Below are 26,996 nucleotides of genomic sequence, written 5' to 3'. Positions count from 1 at the left end.
AGTGACTGATCACAATATGGAGATCTTCTGAGTCATGAGGTACTGACGGGAAGAGCAAAAGTTGAGCTTTCAGCTGTAACTTGGCATGTTCTGACCGTTGTGTGTTTGCTTTCTTAGCATTATGGTTATCTGCTAACCCAGAAAGGCTGGAACGAGGTTTGGAAACTCAGTGGGAAGATGGGGTTGCACTGTCCCTGGAAGTAAATAGTGTGAAAACAATTTGGCTGCAATATTTTAAACAGTGGTTTAAACCAAAAGGCTTTTTTATTTATTAAGGAACAGCAGTATTTCTAAATCTCACTTTCATCTTTGTAACCTACATCCAGTGTCATTGTGTTTGTTGTGGCTTTTAAGGAGCTACGTTTTATTCTTTTATCTACTCAGAAAGTTTTTGAACCTGTCAGTAGCAAAAAATGAAAGGTAGGTGGTTTCAGAATGCAACTCCGAAGAGCCAGACCCACATCCCATGGAAATCGGTGGATATATTCTCACCCCATTCGCAGTGGGTTTGAGTCAAAACCTCATGAAATCATACCGAGCCTTCCCTTTGACTCGAGTTGTCTTTGGCTCACCTCCAGTGAATGGGGAGCCAGTTGACTTGTATTGCTGACCCCAACTTATTTTTATTTATTATGAGTGGACACCAGCTGCTGCTTTGTTGTCTAAAATATACTGTCTGCCCTTGAACTTCAACATTTTCCTTTCAAAAGGATGATTTAGACTTCGTCCACGGTTTGCCAAACCAGCAGGCTACATCATACTTTTGGACTTCCGACAGACCATGAGTGGCTAATCCCCCACCTAATTTTGGCGAGATACATGAAGTAAAATATGAAAAACACGCACAAGGCCTTATAAAATGGAGGTATTGATCGACAGGGCCACAGTCGGTGTGTCTCGCCTCTGCTGATATGTTCAATTAACAGTCTTGTCGAGCAGAACCTGGTTTGGGTCTCTCAGCCTTACTTCATTTAAGTTGATAGTCCTCAGTATCCAACAGTGGGATAAACCAGATTCCTTAGCTTTGTTTGTTTTGGCCTACCGTGTCTCTTTATGAGGAAAATGGTCAAAGTAAAGTGCTTCCTCTGTGTATTTTGACAGGAAACAGTACTAATATGCTTTCCTTTTGTCGTATGCCTTGCTCTTTTCTCCCAGTGTTGTTTAAATATTTTCAGTCCAATGACATATTTATTAACCCACCACTCTCTGCATGGGGTAAGACTTTGATTGGCCCATCTGTAAAGACTCTCGGTTAAGGTGGTTTTTTCAGCGAGAGTTAATAATATTACTACTATTCACGTAAAACTCTGAGACAATCTCTTTAAAAATGGAGCACATTTATCTAAAACAGCTGGTTAAGAGAGCATGAGGGCCCAGCTAGAGTCGGCAAGGTCGGGGGTCAGGGTTAACACCAATCTCTGTGGAACTTTGAAGCTGACATTTTACAGATTATATGTGTCTCAGTGCACAGTGGGCATGGCATATAAATTGGTCTTAGAGGCCCCTATTTGTTCTCTGCATTTTTATGAGCCCACAGAGTTGTTCTTTGAAGCAGCACACACAGAAAATAAAAACTCATTTTAATGTTGTGGAACTATTTGCAGTAAATCATGTTAACATCCTGGCTTTTCTTTAGAGAGATGCAGTGTGTATTTTCCCTGTTCTTGGGTGCTGTGATTGCCTCAGATGCAATCCTCTATTTTTCCTCTAAATCTCCCTTCATACATCTTGTCTTCTTTCCCGTTCCTTGCTTTGGTATCCGCACAGTTGTCCTGTATGCCTGACCAACTTTAAGCTGGTAAAGACACCTTCATCCTGCCTCACTCAGTGACCTAGCTATTATAAGTCCTTACTCTTTCGTCTATTGAAAATCCCCTGGCACTATAAACCTCTTGCTATTGTATGGTACTGTAACCTTACAAGAAAGCATCTGATTTCAAAGAGACTAGTTCCATTCTGGAACTAATTATATCATTTACTTTATGGATTTTTTTTAATTGCTAGGTGTTTTAACTGGAAAATACTGAATTCTGGAGAGCCACAAGGAACAGACACCGTCAACAGAATCTGCTGGAGGTATTTTAGCCACCTAATTAATTTTCAATAAATGCTTCCAATAGGTAATTTGCTTCTGGCCAAATGTAAATCAACCGGAGACAAATAGGGTTAAAATTAGAAATGTGTGATGGGGACAATGTTTATGGACAAAATAACCTGGCACTCCTAGAAATAACTTGCTGACAGTAATAGAAAATTAGACCACACAGATGTTAACAAAAACTGAGCATTGCATGTCACATGGCCCCAGTAGAGTTCCTCCAGCTGGACACAGAATTGGCTCCTGTGTGTGGGTCTCACCGCACAAGGCCTGCCCATCCTTAATTTTCCCTGGGTATGGATTGTGTCTCACGTGGCCTCCGTTCTCCTCTATCTGGCATGCTCCTAAGATGCCTTTTTGCTGTTACCATTTGCAATCTTACTTGAGACCTCCACAGAGCCTCAGAGACACTCCAGCTGGTATGAATATCCTCTGCAGAGCTCCAGGCTTTCACATTCCCTAGTCTTAGAGGTCATCTCTTCAAAGGCATGCGGTAGCTGAAACACAGATACCTGATAAATAAAGTTTTCAAATTTTATTAATTAGAAACAGTGTTGAGCTACTTCAGCTTCTGAAAGACATACACAAGTTTTGAAGAAAAAAAAAAAAAAGTGGCATATTTGCTTTTTTAAGTTTCTTCACCCATCTCATGTGCTCTTCACTCAGAACCTTCTAATTCTGGGATAAACCCTCTTGTCTTCTCCTCTAGAAAACAAAGTCAGTGTCTGTCCCTCCCTAAAAGGGGCTGGTAAGAGATTCTTACATCTTCCAGCCTCCCATGCTGGGTAGCCCTTGGACAGGTCTGTCAAATGGCCAGGGTCCCCCATGGAGCAACATGCAGCATTCCTTCTTACCCTGAAATTCAAACTATAATAAGTTTGACCTGGATAGTAGTAGACTGTTTACCAAAGGAGACTTTCATATGGAAAGAAGATCATTGAGGTTTGATGCCTCTTTATTACGGGTCTTACGTCACTTACCTTTGTAATTTGGGATAAATTAGACAACTTGGTTTAGAGAGCATTACAGGCTTGGTGTTACTTGCTACGGAGAGTGCCTGTGACCTGCGGGTACTGGAACAGACTTCAGATCAGCCTTCAGATAAACAGGGAAATATCTCAAAGCTGGCATTCACGGGCAGACTAGCAGCAGCACTAATAAGATGTGGTGGATTTGCATGACATTTCTGGCCTGAAAAACAGGTCACAGATAGCTATGTGGTACTGGACATGACAAACATAGGCAGCTAATAAATAAACATACGGACAAGTCACCTTCAGAGGCATGCGATTACCTGTCTAGAAGGAAGCTTGCTTGAATATTTAGGATTATCTGAAAGCAAAAGTCAACGACACAGGCTTGCAATTTGTATAATCTTCTCTAAACATAAAGGTGACAAAGCGAACTATCACAATTCTCCAGGCATGTTCCTAGCCTCTGTTACTGGAAAGATCCTCCCATAGTCTTCCTGAATGTTCTCAATATTTTCCTGAGTTTTGGTGGATTTAGGTCTGGCCATGCTCTGTTGATGGGATCTCTGTCAACTTCAGGAAAAGGGCTTGGGAGCAGATTTGCTGGTTGGTCTAGCAGGAGCTTTTAACAGCATAAAATCATGAGGGGGTCTGGAAAATTTTGTTCATCTTTCTGAAGTCTCTGAAGTTTATTTCTGTCACTTTATTTTTCCGTGATGGCCAGTGTATGGAAAATGGCAACATATCAGACTCCATTCCTGTCTCAAGCAGCCCCAAACAAGGTTGTGTGCTGGCTCCCACGCTGTTTTCCTTCTTTTTCTTGGCTGTGCTGGCGGAGGCATTTTGCTGACATTGAGAGAGGAGTATTTATTTAGTTCTATACCAATGGAAAGTTTCTCCATCTGCAGTGCCGCTCATCAGAGATCTTCTTTTTTTCAAATGACTTTATGCTGGTAACCTCTTCAGCTGAAGACACTTGTTTAATCAATGACCATTTTGCTGAGCAGTCGGTCAAGCTGGTTTCATGACTGGACAACAGAATGCCCATTTCTGCTTCTCTCCTGTCTAGGAGAGCTGCGTCAGGTTGCTGCCACAGAAGGCCCTACCTGCTGACAAGACGAGCCATTGCACCGCTTCGCATTTTGGCTGTGGTTGCGCCTCTGTAGAACATCCAGGTTGTGAAACTAAGTAGTAATAACAATGTCTGTCTGTCAAAACGTCCAGCTCATAATAATCCTTTCCGGTTGTGAGACATGGGTTGCTCCCTCGGAATACCGAAGCTACATAGCCTATGTGGTTTGGTTTGTCCTATTTGTGAGATTAAATGCTGAGGGGAAATACCTAGTACTCAAATCCATGTATATTGACAATTTTTTTCCTAGCTGAGAGCTGAAAATGCCTGGACACCTTACAATATGGCTTGAAAATTCTTAAGGAAATATTTTATGCTCAAAGCCACCAAACCAGCTGTTCCCATTTTGCTGGGATAATGCAAAGCCATCTGGAAATTTTGCTGGATTGACCCCCACTGAGGAGGCAGCAGCCCACAACTGAGCAAGGTGGTGGCAGTGGTTCTGTAAATGTCTTTGGAACAAGTTGTGAGTCGTACAAAGAAAGAACACCATGCCTTGATATCCTGGATAATTCCGCTTGTTCCACGTTCAGCTATTCTTATGACTTTTGCATAGGTCTGGTTTCCAGCATACCTGTCCAAGTTGCCTGTTTTCTGGATTCACTTATGGTGAAATCAGCATGAGACTTCATCATTTTGATGAGATAACAAGGAATGCAGGTAAGTGCCAAATTCAAACTGAGTTGTATTTCTTGATGCAGAATCCCATTATCAAACAGACATTTCAGATGGGTTGCCCAGAGTGATGTTCTACAGTAGTTTAAAAATGGACAAAGGAAGTAACTGGATAGAAAAAATTTTGTAGAGATGAGGACAGATCCTCAGCTGGCATAAATATACATAGCTCTGATGAAGCCAGTGGAGCCAAGCCATTTTATACTAGATAGTGATTCAACCCATTATTTTGGCCCTCTATATCCATCCACATATATGCCATATTTTTGAAATTCGTAGCCAGACAAATAGTTCTATACTTAAATGCATGATTAGTCACAATGTTAAGGGTTACAGGAAGGGGGACAAGTAAATGTAAAGACCAATATGTGAGCAATACTACTCCGACAAGAGAATCTGAATCTGTAAGGTATTTTAAACATATTTTTCTGCAGTATCGTGGAGGAGATGAGTTAATTAACCCCAAATTACACTCAATAATCAACATTCAAACAATCAATGATGTGATCTAAGGATTCTGGTTTTATGACCCATCTACCCACAATAGCAAGTTATATTCACTGTGTTTACGATGAAGTTACTGTGAGCGCTTTTCACTGCTGAAAGAACTGATGGTCATAACAGCAGAGAAGTGAATCAGTTTTGGATAACAGAGTCTCAACTTCTGGAGAATGACAGTTTTTCTATTCCTAAAATTATGTTAAGATAAATAACAGTAATTTTTCTGTAATCTCAGAACTATCCAGTAGTACAGCTTAGTTAATAAGTGACTTATAAGTTGTTGGAAATACTTTATTTTTGAATTTATGGACATTTGATATAGTGCTGAATCCATATATTGCCTTTAAATGTAAAAAGCATAACAAAACTACATTTTCTGCATTAAGCTAGACGTATTTAATTAGCAGTAAAGCACGAGGCTGGGAGCCAGGAGGTCTGGGTTGTAACTGCTACAGGGATCCTTTGGAAGCATTTGCCTTGCCTGTCAGCTGGGAATAAAAGTCTCTCCAGGGAAGTTTTGCCACAATGGAACTTAATTTACTGGTGTTTTTAAAGCATTTTAAGGGGCTGAAATGGGAGGCACAGGAGAAATGAGGATTGTGTGGAACTACTGTACATCCTAACACCCTGGTAACTGTTAATGATGGGTGTGTTTCAGAAAGTTGACAGATCAGCCTAGACAGCCGTGTCTTTGGGTACACACCAAACTTAAAGCCTTTTGCTGCTGAAATCAGTCGAAGTCCTATGCTAAACTTAATGAAAGTGAGAGCAATTCTTGTTCTGGCTCTGTGTGAAAAAATGGCACAAGTACATGTTCTCATAAAATTTTCTCACCAAGACTGCCTGTATCACATTGACCTAGAAATTGCAAAAGAAGAGGAAAGTGAGAAGTGTATCTTTGTAAATTAAATGGAATTTCAGTTTTAATCTCAAGACAGGCTTTTCTTGAATGCTGTGCACAGATTCATTTTACTTTGCTATTGCCCAATTTCTGGAGCTGCTGCCGGTCATAATTAATTTGAGCTCTTATATTGTGATTAAACACGTTGAGTGAATGAATGAAGATGGGAAACACCAGCCTACATAAATCACAGCAGACTGCCAGTTGTTCTCCATTTGCTTCCTTCTCCTCTCCCCACACCCACAATCAGTGCTGTTTCCTGTTTGCTTCACCCAAATGGAGATGCAGCCTGATCCTGCCTGACTATACACAAAGTTTATAAAAGCCTCTCTCTCCTTCTTCCAAATAGCCCTTGTTTCTTGGGGAAGCCTCAGTGAACTCAGCTGTAACACTCAGATGACTCAAATCCAATGGCCTCCATCAAAATGGCAGGGACAGGAAATAAAAATCAGCTTGAGATTTCAGTCTTCAGTCACATGAGAAATGCCATTAATGTGAGAAATGTTGTAATCGTTAACTTACTCATACGTGTTCTCCTGTGTCTACCCCAGCAATGGCTTCTACTCTTGGCCAAAGAGTCTTTAACCTTGTTGCCTGTGGAGGAAAATGGACAGAAAAGCTGCATTTTAGCTCTGATGGTTGAAGATATGAAACATGCTCTGGGCTGCTAGCAGCTGTTTCTTTCTTTGGAAGAAGGTCACAAGCATGATAAGTGAAACACCAAGAAATGGTAAGTCAATGAGAAAAACTAGATCTATTTTGTTTTGTCCCAAAGTGTTTCATTATAATCATAAACTATAAGGTGTTAAAGGGGTTAACAGGCTCTCAACTCATTGTCAACTAATTATCTTTAAGGTGTTGTCATCACATACTAATCGCTGGGTTAATGCCAGTTCCACCACTGGGAGGTGCCCAACCCCAGGGTGACCTTCTCTCACCTAACAGATGCTTACTTCATTAACTTCAACCATCACTTGCACAAAAAAAGCTTTTAGGGACTTTCATCTTTTTAAAAGGGCAGGGAAAAAAAACCCTAATAAACTGGTAGCCTGGTTAGCAGTAGGGGATAGCTGAAGCTTAAGGCACCATGGGTGGCTAAGATGTATGAGAAACAGATGTAAGGTCTTTGGTGATAGGTCTGCACTTTCTATTTATTGACAAATGAAATAGGCAATAGAAGGCAATTAAAAGCCAATGATTGCACACAAACAGTGCAAACCATAACAGCAGAGAGGAAAGAAAAGCAACAACACTGTGCAGCTCAGCTCGTTCAGGGCCAAGTGACATTGAATCGGGAAGCAAAACTGTGATTGCTTTTTAAAGAAAATGTTTTGAGCTTAAAGTTAAGGAAGCTTGATATTTGTGCTTGCTTTTGTGTTCTGTTTTTCCCACAATGCTGCCTGGCTGCGAGGCATTTTCCATTTGTTTGATATCAGTTTTGGGGGGCCTTCAAAGCGCAAGTTTAGTATTGTGGAATTCCAATTGATGGAATGAATAAAATAGAGAATCAAACGTGAATAGGCAGCAGAGGGACAGCTCTTTCTTGATGTGTCTGTGATTTGACATCAAACTGCAGGTTTGATAACCTCTTTAGACTTAAACTTTTTCTTAACAGGCGGTTGAGACCTGAACATGAAAAGATAAATTCAAATGCCTTTACTCAGCTTCTCCTAAGAGAGAGATTTATCCGTATTTTACTAATCTTCTGTCCTTAGGAAATAAGCTTGCGAGCTCATTTATCTCCTAAAGAACTTGAGGAGTGTGTGTTCTGCTTGCAGGCTGACCTCCCGACCCCAGAACGTACGGATAGGTAATATGGGGAAGAGGAGATCTTCTTTGTAGGCATTTTAACAGCTGTTTTATACTCAGACCTGGGATAACACCTACTTTTCACTTAATATGATGAAGGTGCAAATCCATAGGCCTAATTTAAATGTGCCTTTCTTCTGCAAACTATAATTTTGCACCAGAGGCAAGGGGAAAACCAGCTCACCCTCCCAGGATGATGTTACGGCCGAGCAGAATCTCATTAAAAATCAATTCCTCATGTCCATAAAACAAGTTTATTTTATCTTGTGGGAGCCTGCTGTTAGCACTCACACAGTCCCATTGTGTGGAATTCTTGCCTCTAGTTGTATGCCAAACTGCACAGCGTACCATTAACGAGTTTCAATTTTATGCTAAGCTTTTCAATATTTTTGGTGTCATTTACTGCAGGTTATTTTGCCAGCATGTGGTGTCTTATAACATATGTTATTAATAGTGATGACATGTTTAGGTTCTGAAGGTTTAAACAAGACCTCCAATATTTACATTTATAAAAACGGGAAATGATGAGAGAAGGACTGTGATTGGCCACTGAAGGCTCCAGCTGTGCAGGTATTCGTCCTAACCTTTGCAGGTCAAGGTTTGCTAGCCAACTGTTACAAAAACATAATGCAAAACACATTTTATAAGCACCACAAGACAAGTCGGTACATGTTAATTAAGTATTAATCTGCCCTTTTTGCAGAGGGTAGTAGGAAGCATGTTTTTGACCTTGTGCTTCGTGGTACCTCATGTGGCCAAGGTGCACAGGGTGATTACACACCTCTCTGGCTGATGCAGGGAGTGACATGGGGCTCAGGTGCCCTAGTGCCTGGCTTAACGCCACAATTACTCAGTACTTCTTCACTGGCGCCATGCTTTTAACCTGCAACAGAAGCAAGGTAGGACACATTCACTTAAATCTCATTAAAAGAGGTTTGACTTAATGCATTTTATGTCTTATCTGCGACAAATTAAGAGCAAGCTCATGCTCAGTAACCACAATTTTGTTGAATTGCAGTACTTTAAACTGCTGTAATTTGATTGTTTCTCTGGGCCTTTTATTTACAGGGCTTTTACATCTCTGTTTATCTGTGTTTCCATTTCAAAAATTGCTATTTGGGATTTTTAGACACTATTATAATCAATAAATAATGATCTCATAGAAATTAAGAAACGTCACTATTGAAAGCTGGAAAGAAAACATGATATGCTTAAAGTATTGCTAATCTTGTCTGTGTCTGTTTGGGGAGGGGGTGGGCTTTAGTCCTAAGTACCAGAAATGATTAGGACAATTAGTCAAAGTTGACTACACTGTAGATTGTGGTGCTTGAGTGATGCTGTGTAGTGCTAGAAAATGATTCATGTCTGGAATTGATAAATGCAGAGTCTTAAGTGAATTATAATGTATTGTTCTTAGTAACAGTGAAAGAAGGAGTCTGTTAATGTATTTCTGCTGCACCTAAAATTCCTGTGCTAGGATTTTCAAAAGGACACTTTCAGTTTTATTTAGGCAGCCAACAGCTGTTGACTTTACTTGCCTAGTTTCACTTAGAAATTCTAGTGACACCAGTGGAAGTTTTCAGTTCACCAGAACATGCAGGTGTGGAAAATGGCAGCTTAAAGCGCAACCTCCCATGAGCGACACAGAGTGGCTATGTTTGGAAGAGGTAGATGTAGGTAGCAAGGAGCTGATGGTCACAAGTTTGCTTTTGGGCCCAGATGCAGAACTTCCCATATGTATAACAGAATTAGGCATGAGCATGAGATCTCTTGGGAGAAGGCAAGTATTTTTTTATTCTGTACTTGCTTGGTACAATAGCATCCTTGAGGGCATCATCTGTTTATTCAAAGCATTGAGTAAATGCAATATATTAAGTAATAAAATGATTTTTCCTTCTGATCAATTCTGACAATTCATCAGGCTTTTTTAGATTCTTTGTGTTCTAAAAGTCTTCTTTTTCAGAATGAAACAAAATGTATTGCACTCAGAAATCATGCACAGGGCCCTCACACATTACAATCACAGTTCTGTTCGTTGTATAAGCCTTAGCAATACAGGAATGCCACTTCACATCGTTTGTCCAGTTGAGGGCAAAGGCATGTATGTATAAAGAGGCATTGAATATCAGTAATCTTTATCCTACATTGTGTCATGAGGTTTCACTACCTAGGAAATATCTATGAACCTTTTTATATCCAACTGTTGTCTGGTGGCTGAGGGTAGCAAGTAAAGGACCGAGCCATTATTATGCTTTATATAACAGCAGTGTTATTTGCTGTAATCTCAAATGCTTGAATTAAAATACAGATAATAAAAAATATAACATGACCTCATGCCGGTATCTCTGAGAGGGATGGTTACAGAGCACAGTCAGGAGCTCTGTGACATGTCAGTTGTTTGGACCACCACAGAGCCCAAAGTCCCTAAACATCTTTGGGCATAGGAGATGTTATGGTTACTTACTTTCTTTTCCCAGTATTTTGAATTTCACAATAAATAAGCTTACTGATAAAGTATTACTGAAATTATGGTTATGGATAAGGAAACAGAATTACCTTATACATCACAGTTTTTACCACACCTGTGTGTTTTGGCTTCCATTCATCCCAGAAAACTTTTCATTTTAAAGGAATTTCAACTAAATCAGGCAGACAAGAAGATTCAAATTAGTGATTCAGAAGGGTATCCTATAGGTTTTATGGGAAAAAAAAAAAAAAGGCATCTGTGCAAAAAAGAAAGATCCAAGTGAATACCCACATTGAAAGAGAGGCTGTAGCACAGTCTCTGCTGTGTTAATAGAGATGCGAATTACATGGGGAGCAGTCATACTGAAGACCCCAAGTTGCCACTGCAGTTCATGCTGTCAGACAGTGTGATCCAAGTGTGTGAGAAACCAGGTTTCAAAAATTACACTGTTCGCAGAAGCCCTTGATTTTAGACCTCCACCACAAGAAATCACAGTTCAGTTTGAATTCGTCATCATAATAAAACACGTATGAATTGGAATACTTGCACGGTGCTCAGGACACTTAAGAGTGCTTTTTATTTTGTTTAAAGACTTGTTTTTATGAGTTCCACAAAATTCCCTCAGAGGTTGCACAGAAAAGAAGTCATTTGTCCTTAAATTTCTTGAAGAAGTCAGGACATATCACTCAAATTTTATTTTCCTTTTGATAGTTAATATATTTCTAAATAATATTTGTTGAAGTTTTTCAAGGCAAACGAGCAAGTTAGGCATGCATCTCCTGCTGGCTTTCAATGGGAACTCAACAATTCACTGTCATATTTTTACTTTAAAAATCTCCCCCACCGGTATGCAAGTATTCATTTGGGCAGGACTAATTTTGTATAGAAGGAGGTGCCAGGACATTCACACCACTTGCCAGTAACAGCGGGCTCAGCTGGGTGGCGATCGAGGTTCTGCCTCACCACGCCACAGCGCCCGCAAAAGCTAGGCCTGGTCTGAGGCTTCCAGCACTAGCAATGCACGCTGGAAAAATAAAGCTGGTGACTTTTTGTTTTATTTTTATTGATTTCCTCATCTTCAAAGTCTCCAGGCTGGCTAGAATTTCTCAGCAAGCCCACCCCCTCGATGTCAGTGGGAGCAAAGGAGTTGGTTGGAGTCGGAAAAATCTGGAGAGCCAGAGCAATCTGATTGTATTATTGATCCTCTTGGTTCAGATTGTGCTTGGTTTCGGGAAGTTGTTACCACCTCAGTAAGGCGTCCCGTGAAGGTCACCTGTGAAACTCTTCAGATTTTTAGGAGCCCTGGCCTTTCTGCAGTTTGTGGGGTGGCAAACAGGAGGGGGAGCACAGGGCCGGGCCGCAGGAGGGGAGCATGGCGTGGGCTCGAGTGTGCGTAGGCCACGTGCGGTGATCGGCTGCTGTGTTGCACTCTTCTGGACTCACCCCAGGTTAACTGGGGGCTGAGTCCTGGGCATAACCCCAGTGCAGGATCTGTTGCCTCTTTGCTGAAATGGGAGTTAGTGGTGCAGAAGCTGAACACCCTCAGGACCAGTGTTGTTCTTCTTCCTTGCCTAACACTGCCCTTTTGTAGGGCTCTAGCCTTGCAGTTCACTGCTTTGGGGGCACGGGATGGTGGAAGCACAAAGAAACTTGAGTTTTGCAGTAGGTTCTAAATCCAGTCACTGTTTTGAAGCAATTACTGTAACCAGCCCCAAAATCATATAGACTCAAATGCGCTTTCCTGCTTTCCTCATTTTTACGTACTCGTTGGGATCAAGTCAGAGCTCTTGCAGGTCTGGCCCCCTCACTCTTCCTGTCTGTGTCTTCCCTTCAGGACTCAGGAGCCTTTTTCCTCTCCTTGGCTGGATTTCTTCAGCTCAGCTGGTCTTGCAATTAACAAATTTCCTTCTGTTACACAAGTTTGCCCCCCATCTCCTGTTTCCTGCACAAGGTGTCTTTCCCAGAACATACGGTCCCTTTGGTCTCTTCATTCCCAATTCACCAGCACCGCTTTCTGCTCTACCTTCCTTTGTCAGGTGACCCTGAGCAGCCTCTGAAGTGATCAAAGACCCCTGCCCTATGTCTTTTCCTAAGTTTAGTGCTCTTCCCTCCCTGCCCCTTATGTGTTCATCAGACTTAATAAAGGAGGTGGTAGCCGTCTCTTTGTCCAAGGCTGTTGCATTTGAATAGGCTATCATCAACATTTAATGACCCTCTTCTTTTTTATTAGCTCTGTGCAGAGGCACAAAACTTTCTCCGATCACCTCCTGTAGATTCTGGGACACTGCAAGCCAAGGGGGCGCCAAGAAAGAAAAAAATTGCCCGCTCAGAATGGAGTTTGCAGCCTTTCAGACAGGCAGAGAGAGTCCCCAGTATCAAGCAGAATTCACAAGCTCTGTGTGGAGAGATTGCCCAAATTGTCACTTAAGTTAACATGAATTTTTATAGTCTTTCCCTAGGAACACATATTACTTTAACAAAATAAAAAGACTTTCCCCTTATCAGGCATTATTCTTTACCATTTACAGTTTGCCTGACATACAGGAGTAATATTCCATGGTTTGCTACAACTTATAAGTTTATGACCCTTCTGTGGCAGATCAGACTAAACATAATTCATTCACAGCTACTTAGTGTTCTGGGAAATAACCCCCTGAACTTAAATAACTATAGTGTGACCTCTGTAAAATATTATTTATGGGTTAAGAACTATTATTATGTACATATCAAGTTGTGCCAAAGGTTATAAAACAAACACTAGTCAGCAAAGTGCACTGTTTACTGGCCTAGTCACTCGTGGCTTTCTTTCTGGTTATAGTCCTACAAATATATGTAAATGGAGAAAACTGTTACTTGGCTGCCCAGGTAATTAGAACAAAGTTGATGCTATGGACCACTAAGGATTCAATAACAAATAATTCTTTATCGTAAACAGAATGCCAAAATACAGCTCAACGATTCAGTTGAAATACATGGTGTTTTTTGTTAAAAAACATTGATTGCTACAAGGGTGCAGCCACTGTCAAAATCAGCGGGGAAATGACAGCCATTCATCTGCTATTCATTTTGTAAATCAGTCAATCGAATCCAGGGAGAAAGCTCCAGGCACGTATGTAAGGCTTCCAAAAGGGAGTTTCAGGCTCTGTTTCTGATATCTAATGACCCACAGGGGTTTTGGGGAGCATGTGATTGTGCATTCATTGTACCACTTGTTCGTGTATAATCCACCTATATCAGAACACATCTTGTGCACAAAGCTCCTAAAATGTTTTACAGGCAAAGCTGTATAGACACATACATCAGAAACAATCACATTAGTCAAAACCACATCATATAATGTTATGTGAGAAATCTGTCCTAGTTTATACCCCCTCACCACCCCCCCCAACAAAAAAAAAAAAAAAAAAGTTTGAGAAATGAGCCACCAACACTATTTGGACAAGTTTTATAGTAGCCAAGTTTAATGTTGCAGGACTGATCCTTGGATCCCTTTCTCAGACAGGAAAGTTCCCCAGCAACATCAGTAGGGTTTCAGTAATTATCCCAGTGAGGACAGATGCATACAGGTTTTCCTGACTGTCCAGTAGTGCTCAGCTCTAGTGATCTCATGATCTAATCTTTTCCATCCAACTCTGTCTTTAGACATCAGGGATAGTTTCTGGCATGCAAAGTAGATGCTAAGTGATTAGTGTGGGGAAGTAAATAATTTATCAGCCCTCTGAAGATTTATTTTTTCTGTTATTAAATCTTTTTTTTTTTTTTTCCCCTCTCCTTTTACTGCAAAAAATGCTGAGTGAATAAGAGGGCTGTTGCCAAAATAGCAAATAGCCCTGTGGTTAGGGCAGTCCCTGGAGGTGTTGAAGACCCAAGTTCAAGTCCTTTTGCAAATGCAGGATTTACACCTTGGTGTGCTGCATCCCATGAGAGCGTCCTGTCTGCTGACCTGTATCTAACACTGACCACAATCCCATCCTGTGCCGAGCCGACTTTCCCCCGGGAGCTGGGTGGAAACCAGCACTTTTCCCATCCGAGGGTTTTGATTCAATGGAATGCTTCAATCCATTTTTTGCTGAAAGACTCCTTGCTGCCCTACCAGTTAATGATTCCTCTATTGTATTTGCTGTGAGGGACCTCAGGCTGTTATGTGTCTTAACGTTTCTTTCATAATTCCTTCACTTGATCAGTGATATGCCTGGATCAATTCCAAATATTCACACAAGCTGTTATTATCATTGGTTTGAGGCTGTTAATTTTTTATTTTATTTTTAGGATATTCAAAGTTGCATATATTTTCCCTTGATGTATTTGATGTATTTCAACGTGGGAAAACACCATGCTGTCTGACTGACCCAGCATCCACCTTCCATCTTCCACCTTCACTGATATCTAAAGAGTGGTGAGCAGGAAAGGACCTGTTGGCTGATGGAATGAATGAGACAAAAAAAGTTAGAGAAAAACTTTTCCTGTAGTTTCTAGGGTAAGTATGCAGATTTCTACCTGCTTTCTACCAGTTTGGAAGAGAGCAAAACAGATCTTAGCAGCAACCTGGAGCAGACCAGGGGCAGAAGTTCAGGATCGAGGAGGATTTTGCTCCTTGCAGCCAAGAGCTTTTCACTTTCCCTGGAAGTGAAATAGAGTTGCATGAATTCAGTATTTTTTACTAACAAACAATGAAAACTGACCATTGGCACAGCCAGTTACATGAGCCAGTGCTCACTGAATCCTTCTGAGCTTCCATTAGAATATGGCAGATGCAGACTTTGATGCCAGTCTCTGGGGATATAGGAGGTATTGGAACAAGCAGAGCTTGAAGTGCTGGGTTTAGTTTCCATTGACACGAAAATAAGTGGCATTTCCAAATACTTGGTTCGTTTTTCTAGGTCACAGTTTAGGCTAATGTTTGCTCATGCTAGTTCTTTCTTGTGACCTGCTTTAGTCTAGCTGAAACTGAGCTGCAGGGGACCTGGCATTCAGAAGAGCTGTACATCCATGTTTGTAACGGAGCTGGAAGAAACAAAACACAGTGAACCAGGACATGCTGTGCACATACAGCAATTGGGATAGTGTGAGCCAAGGAGGTGACTCTGGTAGGAGAACTGGTTGACCAGGGTCCTGCTCCCAGCTCTGTCCCATCTGCAGGGTGGTCTTGGGACACCTCTTTGTCCTGCTTTGCTCTGTTTTCCTTCCTTCTTTGTGCCTTATCTATTTAGTTTGCAAGTTATGAGGGACAAGCTGTGTGCTCCTTACTAGGTGTTTGTCCACTTCTGAACGCAGAGCAGCCCTGTGCTCATTTGGTTCCCCTCAGGCACTGCTATAATAAATAATATTAGAGATCTGAACATTTTTGCCCTTATCCTTCCAATAAAATTAAACATGTATTTTAAATGTGAGCTCCTGTGGGCCTCCTGGTTTTTTAATTTAATTTAATTTAATTTTATTTTATTTTATTTTTTTCCATTTACTCCCCAGGGTCATTTCCAGCTCTGATTGCACGTGAGGCTCTAACAGTTACGTTTCAGGAGCCGTAAGTTGAAAGCACAGCCGTATGCTGCACGGTGCGGTCCCAGCCTGCCCAGGGGGCTGCTCTACCTAAACAGAGTCAAATTAAAGCGCATCATAAAATTACAGCATGCTTTTCTGTAAAGTTTGATTTCTACTTTCCTGAGCCTGGCCTTCAGGTTTCATTAGGAGCAGCATTCAGCAGAGCTTCCTGCGTGGCACCAGTGTGGGGCGAGGCTACCCTCTAGTGGAACAGCCGCTGGCAGCACTGAAACACAGCAGCTGACAGGGGAAGGCAGGGATGCCCTGACTTCCATGGGGCTTTTTTAGGGCTGGGGAGAAATTATGGGAAATGAAACGCTGGCTCTGGAGCCTGCCTTCTGTGCTCTTCACCCCCTGCAAGGCTGACAGGGTGCAGGTGGGTTTAGGGGTGATGCTTAAAGGGAGATGTGTGCTGCCTTAATCTTTCCAAAATCAGGGCTTTGCAGTTCTCAGGCCTGGCAGTGATATTGCAGTGCAAACAGGGGTGTAATATTGTTATTATTTCCTTCTGTCTGGCATAGTGGTACCCTCAGGGCTCATCCTCCAGGCTTACAGGATCTCAAGGCTGAGCGTGACACTCGCGTGATCAATTCTCTCCAGACCGGCTGGCCCTGCTGGAACCATTGAACTCTGAGGCTATGGCTGTGCCCAGAAGGGGCAGGGCTTCTAGAGATGAAGTCCCCCATCACAAGAGGCAGAGGTGTCTCTCAGTGTCTCGTTTTTTGTAGTGTTTCCCTCTTCAAAGGGGTCTCGTTCAGCACTGAGCTGAGCTCCCAGTGCCACACCACTGAGATAAATTAGCATGGCTGGTCCCTGTCCTGCTGGATGGCATTCAGGTCTCAGCACTCTGCCATCCACTTTGACTCTTCTCACCCCAACATTACTCTTCTGGAAGGGCTGACTGTAAATTAGGGCACGGGTATCATGGCTGGTGTCAGAAGGATTACAAAAAAAGCTCAGAATACGTAATGACAGCAAAACGTATGCTAAAAGATGTGCACATTGCTGCAAATGCCTAAGCTTCCTTCCCTTACAAAGCATTAGATTTCTTTTGCCTTGGCTTAGGGCTGCCAGTGCCTCACTATCTGTTGCTTGGCTTGAAAAGAAAAGGGGTAGCTCCATCTAGAGGCGTTGGATAATAGAAGAAAACCTAGTTTTCTTAGCTCTGCTCTTACAGTTCCTGGTGGATGCAGCACTGTGTGCATGGGGGAGCTTTCTCTTGTGCAGCGTGGGTATGCCTGGTCTCTAAATGTTTTACACGTTCTAAGGTTTTGGAGCAAGGCCTTGAAGTTTTAGAGCAATCCTGAAATACTGATTTTTCCTCCCTTGCTTATTTCAGTGAGCTGCAGCTCAGCGAGAGCATCCATGTGTGTACAGTTTGCAGCATCTGTGCACAGTTTGGGGATTCTCAGCAGAACTGGGATGCACAGGGATGTCCTCACCATTGTTTCCCAATTGTCTCTCTCTATTTCTTCACAGACATCTCAGAACTCCTCAGTGCCATTTGTGAGACGACTGTGCTTGAACCTGCAGCGATGTTTGTTGTCTGAGCCTATACTCTGATTCGAAAGGGGAAGAGTATCACTGTGGTACCCACCATGAAGTGGGGATGGGGACCTGCAGGTAACTTTAATGTGTACATGTAGGTGTGCACCAACAGTGGCGTTATTTTAAGTAATTAGGAATCTAACAGTTGGTATCAGGGGCACTGGGGTTAGCATTTTGGTATCACAGAGTTATGATTTCCTGAGCTTTTAAAGATCTCAGTGTAAGTGCACACACAGCATGTGTTCTTGCTATCAGCAATGAGGAAAGCGGAAACAGAGAAACACATCTGATGCACAGCACATCCTAGAAGTGCAGGCCTGCCACAGCACTGCATTTGTACGCTGAGGCATGTTCTGGGGTTTGCTTCTGAACCAAGAGGAGAGCTCTTTGTAAGGGACTGAAGAAAGAAACCTATATTCCTTGTGTCGAGCTTAAAGGCTAATAATGCCCAGAAGTACCTCCTACGTGTTTCTTCTTCTTCTTGTCACCTAGTCTGGGTAATTGTTCCCTTCTCTGTTTGAACATTCCTCTTTATCACTATATTCTTGATAATAGACTCACCTCAGTATACTTTTAACTCTATTCATTCTAACCCTTTCCTACTTGCTTTTCAACTTCAATCTGCTCTATAGATATGAAAGACGATAGCTCTTGTGGTTACTCGAAAATGTACAGATAAGTAGAGATTACTGGCGAACTCTTGCATTTCAGTGAACAGAGTTCAGCACTTGAGATGATAAAAAGAATGTGCAGTTCTCAGCAGATGAGTTTTTTTTTTTTTTTGTTTTTTGTTTTTTGGTGAGAAAAGGGAATTTAATGAGAGACATGGCAGGAAACTGAAAGATCAGGCTAAGTCCTGTCCAAAAGGAGAACCTTGAGGGCTTGTTGATCCTTTGCTGATATTACAAGAGCCAACTCAGTTAGGTATTATTAGCTAACAGAGTGAGTCTGCAACATGTAGTCATAATAGTCCCATTACTTTAATGCATTTATTTTTCTTTCTTCTTTAACCTACTTACTGTTAAACAATATCTACTATTGTTTTAGCACAGGTCATAGTTCAGTCAATTGAAGACTTCAAAAAAAAAATAATAATGCAAAGTTAAACTACTCAGGAATAGGACAACGTCCTACTGCTTAAGGACTAATATTCATATTAAACACTTCTGGGGAACATTTGGAGTGTTTAATTCTCAAACAGATCTCCAGGAACCACTGCAATGGTTTTGTGCATCAAGCTCGCCATCACTTGCTGTTTCACCTCTTTCAGACTCTCCCATGAGAACCAGGCAGGCAGGCACAATTCACGCTGATTTCTCACAGAGATTATTTCTCACTCAATGCAGGCAGACGGGGTGTCGCTTTGTCTCCTGGGGGCCAGAGCATGGCAGCCCTCAGAGCTGTCTGCCAAACTTCTCCAAGTCTCCTCAGCAACGCAAAGCCCGGCTCTCCAGAGCCAGCAGAGTTCCTCTCCCAGAGTCGTCATGTTGGCACCTGCACAAGGTCTCGTGCAGCTGGGACTCTGCTGGTGATTCAGAGGCGTGCAAGCTGAATGCACCTCACCCTACTTTGCCCTTTGCTCTTCAGGAGCAAACTCAAGTGAGATGGCAGAGCTCTGTAACTTTGCAGCTATGGCATTCTTCATAGCTACCTCCTGGTAGCCTTAGGAACAGTTAGTGAGCGTGTGCCCAGGCCTTCGTGCCTATGAATCCTTTCAGTATGTCTTTAATGAGAGTGGAACTTAGAACTTCTTGGGACTGTAATACAAACCATCTGTGATACCTGTCAATACCACAAAAATACATTTGCCCGGGTATAAAAGTGGTTTGACTGGGTTCAACAGTTCTACCTCACATCTTTGGTAGTGGAGATAGAGCAGCAGCCCAGGGTACAGAACCGAGGTTCTGTTTGTCCTACAGTGGCATCCCGTGATGCCCTGGCTGGTCTTCTCCTTCACCCTTTTAATTTACTTCATGACTGACACCTGACCAACACAACCATCAGGACTTACTCCTTTCCTGTTTTATTCATTAACCTCAGCCAAAGGACTGTAGAAGATGTCCCTCTGCTGTGATGCTGGTTGGCCAAGGACAGCATGAGGATGCTAGGTGGCTTAAGAGAGGACTATTCCCAGGTCAAGACTGTCAGCCCATGCCCAAAATACATGCACTTGCTGGAAGAAATCTTGATGACCCTGACTGTGGCCATTTCTCAGTAGGTGGATCCCTGCAGCAGGGACAGAGGAAGGATAGAAAAAGTCCTGGAAAGGGAAAATGGACAGGAATGAAACCAGAAGAGGTTTTCTGGTCAGGTGAAGTAGAACAAAGGTGCTTTCCCAAAAGTCTGGACTTTATATGTTCATTATTCATCTTGCCTTCAGCTTGTTCCTTGGGGTTTTCTTGTTTTTGTCTGAGTAGCTCAGGAGCCCAGGAAATGGGCTGTCACCGTGAGGACTCCATTTGGCTGTGGCAAGCAGCTGCCTCCAGAAGTTATTTTTCCTCCAGGGTATCTTGGCAGCTTTTACTTCAAAGATCTGCATCTGTGCCTGATCAGGTGTGTGCTGCAGAGACAAGGGAACCACAGTTTTAAAGGCTCAGTTCTGGGCCTCACTAAAACCTTGCTTCTCTGGTTGGGAACACCAGGTTAGGTTTCCTTGATCTGAAATAAAGCTATGTACTGTTGCAGCAACAGGCCCTGGCCTGACACTCCCCTCTGAATCTTAACATAATTTCTTAGATCAGTTTCTTTTAAAATGAGCTGAGTTAGGGCTCAGTAACTTGGCTTAGGCGGTAGCTTGTGACCTGAGTAGTACAGAAAGAATAAATCAAGCCATCTCGCAAATGGAAGCACCAGCCTGTCGCTGCTGGCTGGCTGGGTCCACTAGCAAACGATAACATAATTTTTGTTTGCAGTGACAGGATCTCTTCCTCTGCTGATGCCCAGATCCTTGGAGAAAGAAAAATGATCCAGTGGAAGCAAATGGAAGGAATAACATGCTTCGTGAAATGCACAGTGACTGGTTTGAAAGACCCATTCTTGCAAGGGGAGCTGGATGCAGACGGACGTGAAGCAGGAGAGGAAGGTTGGTGAAGCTGCATGGTATCTCATGCAAGACCAGGGAGCAAGGAGCTCATACTCTTTGTAGCAAAGATCTGGATCACAGATCTGCCACCTGCTTTCTGCATGTAAAGCAAAGTCTGCATTGTCTCCTCTGTGTTTGAACAGTCCTGCTGTCCATGGAAAATCCTGGGATTTGATGTTCTGAGCTGTAGCAGGAACTAGAAGAGGCAGAGATGCTCTTTTTAGTCGCCCCTCTCGGTCACTACAAGGTAGGGAGGATGCACACATGCCCAAGGATCTGGGGCCATTCCTAGCAAGTCTCCACTGAGTCAGCTTCTGAATGGTGTAATGTGCTCATCTTCGGGCTTCTTAAACACCTTCCCATTTCTTGTCTGACTGGTTCTGTTGCACAATATGTTAGCACGTGCTAGCTTGGGAAAGAGGGTAGGAAGGAAGTTGTTATCAGAAGCTGATAGGAGAGAAGTTGTATCCAAAGTTTCTCATTTATAGGCAGGAGCAGATAAGCTGACTTGTATCTTTCAGTCCCTAGCACTTCAACATTACACTTCCCCATGCCCACACCAGTGAGACTCAGGCATTGGCACACAGAAGAGACTTTAACCTCTGTCCCAGGGGTGACAGAAAACCTTTCAAATCGCCTGTGCTGGTCATACAAACTAGCAGCATCCTGTGCCTGCTCTTAGCAAAATCTCACCTTTCTTCCTCGTGATGCTGTATAGGACCCTTTGGCTGCCACAGCATCTGAATGGGTTTGCAGGTAGCAGTGGGCTATTGTAATTTGGCCAAATTTTTGTGCCATTGTGGCCGTCTGATCACTCTGTGTGTAATCAAACCATGTTAAGACCCTATTTGATCAGCCAAATAAGAGGATTGGTGGGGCGTCTCCAGTGCAGCATGCTCAGACACTGCCTTGTGAACATCATTTGAAGGAGTGCAGCCTTTCTTCTTCGGGCAGTTAAGCACCCGGCAGTGTCACCACTGTGCTGGATACCTTTCTGATCCACCAAAACCTTTAGTAAATGGTTTTATTCTAGGTATAGCCTTGTGCCTTTGTAGGAGGAGAGAACTTATGGCTATACGCAGCCCAATAGCTCAGAAATTGAGTTATTTCAGCCTCATTACACACACTTACCCCACAGAGGGTAAGGCACAGTCACTCCACGTATCTCCACCTCAGAAGCTCTGATACTTGTCTTGCAGTACCAGTCTGCCCTAACACTGGCTGCTGGGAGTCCAGAAGATCCTGTTTCCAAAGAGGACTAACAACACAGCTGTGGGTGTCTCCTCCCTCATTTGTGTATCGCGGCAATGCAGGGTGAAGAGAGCTGCTCAGACTGCTTGATGAAAGCCACCTTCATGACAAGCCTTTGTTGGTCCCTCGCTGGTATTGTTTTTCTATTGCTGTGAACTAAATCAGGGTGAAGAAAGCAGAGCAAGGAAGGTGTGTGTGAGGGGTCTTTAGCATTCAGCATATGGGAGGTCCTCCCAAGCTTAATGACACCGAGTGATATTCCTCATGTACAAGTGTTTGCTCTAAGCTAATTTGTCAACCAGAAGAGACCCCTAAAATTACCTCGTTTAAAGGTCTGTGCAAGGCAGAAAGAGATCACCATTACTTGATGCATCAGCCCAAACAAGAAGTAAAATATACATTTAATCTTGCATGTTGGATTTCGGTGAATTAGGAAGGGAGGGAGAGAGAGAGAGACAGAGAAAGAGAACCATGACTGAGGCTGGAGATTTTACAGCCTCCTAGATACACATTATTTTACCTTTTACTTAAATCCCATCGTTTTATATATGGATGGAAGCTGCTGCCCAACAAAGAGCTGCAGAAAAAGCAGAAAAATGGGCCTCTGCAGATGCCTGGTACCTTGGAGCTCTCTGGTTTAAAGGAGAGGTTTATGAGGCTGGGGGGCTGGCAAGTGAACTGGCTGGCTACACGGATGACTTTGAACCCATTCCTGAGCGTGTCAGTTATGTTTGGGAATAAGCAAGTGGCTAAATTATAAATAATAGGGCAAGACTGCTGGGAAAGAAATACACCCCAGTAAACCAAAACAATCAGTTTTTTCTCCAGTGTTTCCTGTACAAGTAATAAAATCTAATAACTGAGTTGCTGTTAACTGTTAATGACCACTGCATTTGTTAATTGAGCCAGACAAATGAGATCAGTTTAATACAACAAACAGGCCATTAGTTGTATTAATGGTTGGCTTGTAGGAGTTAGTGCTCTTATAAACTATATTCTGCAGTTTATAACACCAGCACTTTATAAAATGACTTGGTGTTTTCCAAAGTAAATAAATATATAATAAAATAACAAGGATCATGTGAGCTCCGGTTTAGCTGTGGAAAATAAGTATGCATCCTAAATAAGAAAAGCTGATATTAGGCTAAATGTCTCTCTCTACTTTGCCCTAAAACTATAAACCAGGAGTGACAGCAGACGTACAACCCAGGGCTGATTCTTATATAGAAGCTTTGCTTGTAATTTCAGTAAGTTTTGGACTGATCCTGTAATTATTATCATTAGAGGGGAATTAGATTATTTTTTTCCAGACCACAAATGATTCCACACATGGGATATTCAGTTTTTAGCAGCTGTCATTATTTAGACATTTAACAAGCACTGTTATAGAAAGAACTATAAAAGGGAAGTTGTATAAATAGGCTAAAATTAATAGAGGAACCAAATAGAGTTAGTTCCTGCTTTACTAACCTCCACAGCTCTTTTATTTTTTATGCTTTTAAAATGTATTTAACTGCAGTTCCATCTACAAGAGATGTCAATAACATTTTTGCAATGGTGCTTGTGAAAGCCAAGGTTTTTCCATCACTTTACTGACTCACTTCTGAATGTGCCCAGTGTTTGCTAGAAATTTCAAGTCGAGCAGTTCAAGCATTTGCTCTTAACTTGCCAAATGGGGACGATACTAAATTATTAGAGAATTCTAGGTTATTGGTGAAGGGAATAGTATATGCTTTAGAAGGAAAAAGGAAGTGGAGGCTTTTACACGATGTATGAATGGGCTCTGATTTGTGCATGGCTGTAGTGTGAAACGAGGCCAGGCTTAAATCATAAATTTAAATCATAGACTGTCTGCAAAACTAAGTGGCAAATTTTCCAGATAGGCTACCAAAAATATAAGAGGGATCTGGCATAAACTTATCCTTAAGGTTACTGTGACCTGAAGGAAGGATGCAAGAGTAATCTCAGGGAGTTGGTCCCTTCTTTGGCCATTTCCTCATCTGCAGGAATGGTGACTAAGCCAGTCTCAAGAAGTGTCACTCTTGAGCTTTCTCACTTAGATATGGAAATTACAATCCAGAGGAACAGAACAGGCATACTCATTCTCTCCTAGATTCATCATCCTTAGCCACACTGTTCCAAAAAGTGGCCAGTGGCCGAGGCTTCAGAGTAACAAATAAGATGCTTAAGCATAAAGGAATAAGAAATAAGAGAAACACAGTGTTCCTTGCTCTGTTGAATCCTCCCAGCTGGCAATTTGTGGTTAAAGGATTTCCTGAGGTTGTCTGCTGGTCAGTAGCCACCACTAAGTCTATCCTCTGTAAATGTATAGCCCCTTTATGAGGCTGTTTATATTTCTGGCATCTTTTTTTGGCAATGGATTCTATATTGTAGCTACACACAGTGTGAAAAGGTGTTTGCTTCTGTATATTTTAAACTTGCTACCTCATAATTTCAGCAAGTGCCCCTTAGGTCTTATGTGGGAAAAAATGAAAAATCCTTCCCCATTCATCCAGCTCATATGGCGTGTGATCGTACAGATCTCTGCCACGTTTTCCCCCTCGGTCATTCTTTCCCATACTGAGAAATCTTAAGCTAGTCGGTCTCTCTCCCTCCACAGCCCTGTTTCATACCTTTGATCACATTTATCATCTTTTTTTTCTGTGCCTTTTCTAATTCTGGTTTGTGCTTTGTGAAGTGGTGGGAGAAGCAGAGTTGCACACAATATAAGGGATGGGTGTACCATATATATTGTGCCTCATCACGGCTTTGCTCTCAGTTCAGTTCCTAATAATTACTAATAGTCCGTTTGCCTTTTTGACAATTAGTGAGCACTAAGCTGATTTTCCAGGGGTCTGTCCACCACTGCTCTAAAATCTTCTCCTAGAGTGGTAGGTTAGTAGGAGTGCCTATTCTCTGTTTATCCTGCAATTCACCTGTAATTCCGATTGTATTGCCTTGTGCTTTGTTTTGTCTTTGTAGTCATTGCATGCTATCGGCTGTTCTGCTGCTCAGGCACAGCACCAGGAGATCCGTGCCCTCTTCGCAGTCCATTTCTTGAACAACTGTGTGTCATCGGCCGACTGCTCAGGAAACCATGCAGCTGGGCAGGAAGCACCAGGAAGAGCTCGGCCTCCCTGAACTCTTTGAGGGCACAAAATGAATCAACTTGCCCGTGTCTGGAGCCAGTTCTCCGAGCTCCTGCTGTGGAGGAGAAGAGAAGCCGTGCTCCTGGAGACACCCCAGCTCCTGCCAGGCACCGAGAGCTGTGCAAGGAGGTTCAATGCAGCAGCCATCACCAGATGGTGCTGCTGCATGCAGCCTCGCAAGGTCACCCTGTGCAGGGATGTTTTGTTTCTTGGAAGAAAACACTGAACTGGGGATGTTTCTCCACTGCTTGGGTGTCTGGAGAGTAGGCAGGGTATGTTCTGACGTTACGTCACTAGCCGGGTCTCTTTGAGAATGGGTCATTTGGGTTTTGGCTGGGAATTCAGAATAGGGGTGGGTTCAGATGCTGCTCGAGATGATCTGTTCCAGACTGGCTCAAGTGGATAAACAAAATTAGTTATGTTCACATCATATGAGTGCACAGGATCAATTTTTTTCTCCAATGGAAAACTGGCTGGCAACGTGTACTGCCGCTAATCAGAAACACATATCACTATAGTTCAGCTGCATTTTCTGTAAGCTTTACAATACTGTTGCTGTTTTTTTTTTAATGCCCAGGTTCAGGAATCATTATCACATGAGAATCCAGTATGCCACTGTGTAGAAAAAGGAATGTCCCCTTTCCTACTTTTATATGTGAGAATCCAGCGCAGCAAAGAACTTCAGCTTCTGTGATTAAGCAGAGGAAACAGCATTGCCTGAACCTTTAACTACCAGATTTTGCTTTCTCCCTGTTTGTGTCAGTAAATATGTGATTACTTCTAACAAGTTGCTTGGGAAGGCTTTCATCTCTGCTTCCTCAGAAAAAGGTCAGGGGAAATGGCTAAGCCAAAAATTGTTCTTCTTAAATCAGCATTCTTGATTGCTATTGCACTGAGCTCCCTGAGGGCCTCTGGGCAGAGTAAAATCTATGTTTGATGATTTGAAGTTTACAGAGTAGGTGCTCCAGACTTTATAAGGCCTTCAGCCTCGTCCTGTGGACATTCATGGTTGGTGCTTCAAAGTTCACTGTCTTCAGGTCTCGTCTGCAGTCATCACAGAGTCATGATGAAGTGGTGTAAGAACACTTACAACACTTTGACCATCCTGGTCAGTACAGGATCTGCCCAGACTCCAAGGGACAGCTCACAGCTAGGAAGGACAGAGATGATGAAAGTGCAAAATGACAAATGATGATGCACTTCAGAAAGTAATGATATATATATATATATATACACACTTATGGTGTCATGAAAGGAGAACAGTTGTGAAACAAGAAACTAAAGAGATAGCAGATGCACAACTGATGAAAATAAACTAATTTTTTCTGACCAACTCACTGCTGTGGAATAGAAAAATCCATGAAGGCACGAAGATTTAAAAAAGGACTGGATCTTTAGGGAGAAGAAAACTACCCAAAATGATGATAGTTAATGATGAAGTGTATTTCAGGAGTATCAGACCAACAATTTCCCTGAATCCTGAAGTATTGTTATGGGGACAGGATACTCTGTGCTTGCTTAGCCCTACCTTCTGTTAAAAGACCTGGAGCTGGACTTTGGTAGAGACACGATCCTGGAGCCTGTGGTGGCTGCATATCCTGCAGCTTGGCCATTTCTGAAATTAGACCCGTGTTCCTCTGCAGGATGACCTGTCCTAACAAAGCTCAAAAATTCTTAACCACTTCTTATCTCCAGCTAAGAGTTATAGATCAAGGGACTTAAAAGCCTTGCAGGCTGCTTGTCAAAAGTCTGATTTTAAGGGTCTGCAAGATTTTCTGGTAGAACTGTTGCTTCCCTGTTAGGAATTATCCCATTACTGAACCTGTTCCACCTGCTCTCTCCCGAGGAGGGAACAGGAGCCCTGCTCGATC

At 42.4% G+C, this 26,996-nt stretch overlaps 1 long non-coding RNA gene across 3 annotated transcripts; it reads left to right on the top strand.

The window, feature by feature from the left end:
* The first annotated feature begins 4,014 nt into the window (after positions 1–4,014).
* On the top strand, positions 4,015–26,136 carry LOC311438445. 3 transcript variants are annotated; one of them, XR_014694109.1, is made up of 7 exons: positions 4,015–4,244; positions 4,758–4,861; positions 6,830–7,008; positions 14,824–15,031; positions 17,575–17,718; positions 20,556–20,725; positions 24,959–26,136. It is a non-coding gene; the product is annotated as an uncharacterized lncRNA (long non-coding RNA). The 3 variants fall into 3 exon arrangements; XR_014694110.1 differs by having other exon boundaries at positions 4,015–4,861; positions 24,959–25,397; positions 25,703–26,136; XR_014694111.1 differs by having other exon boundaries at positions 4,015–4,861.
* The last annotated feature ends 860 nt before the right edge of the window (positions 26,137–26,996 follow it).

Source organism: Aythya ferina (assembly GCF_964211825.1).
Source record: "Aythya ferina genome assembly, chromosome: 5".
NCBI classification, from domain to species: Eukaryota; Metazoa; Chordata; class Aves; order Anseriformes; family Anatidae; genus Aythya; species Aythya ferina.
Note: the sequence above shows the minus strand (reverse complement) of the source record. Positions and strands in the feature narration are given on the sequence as shown.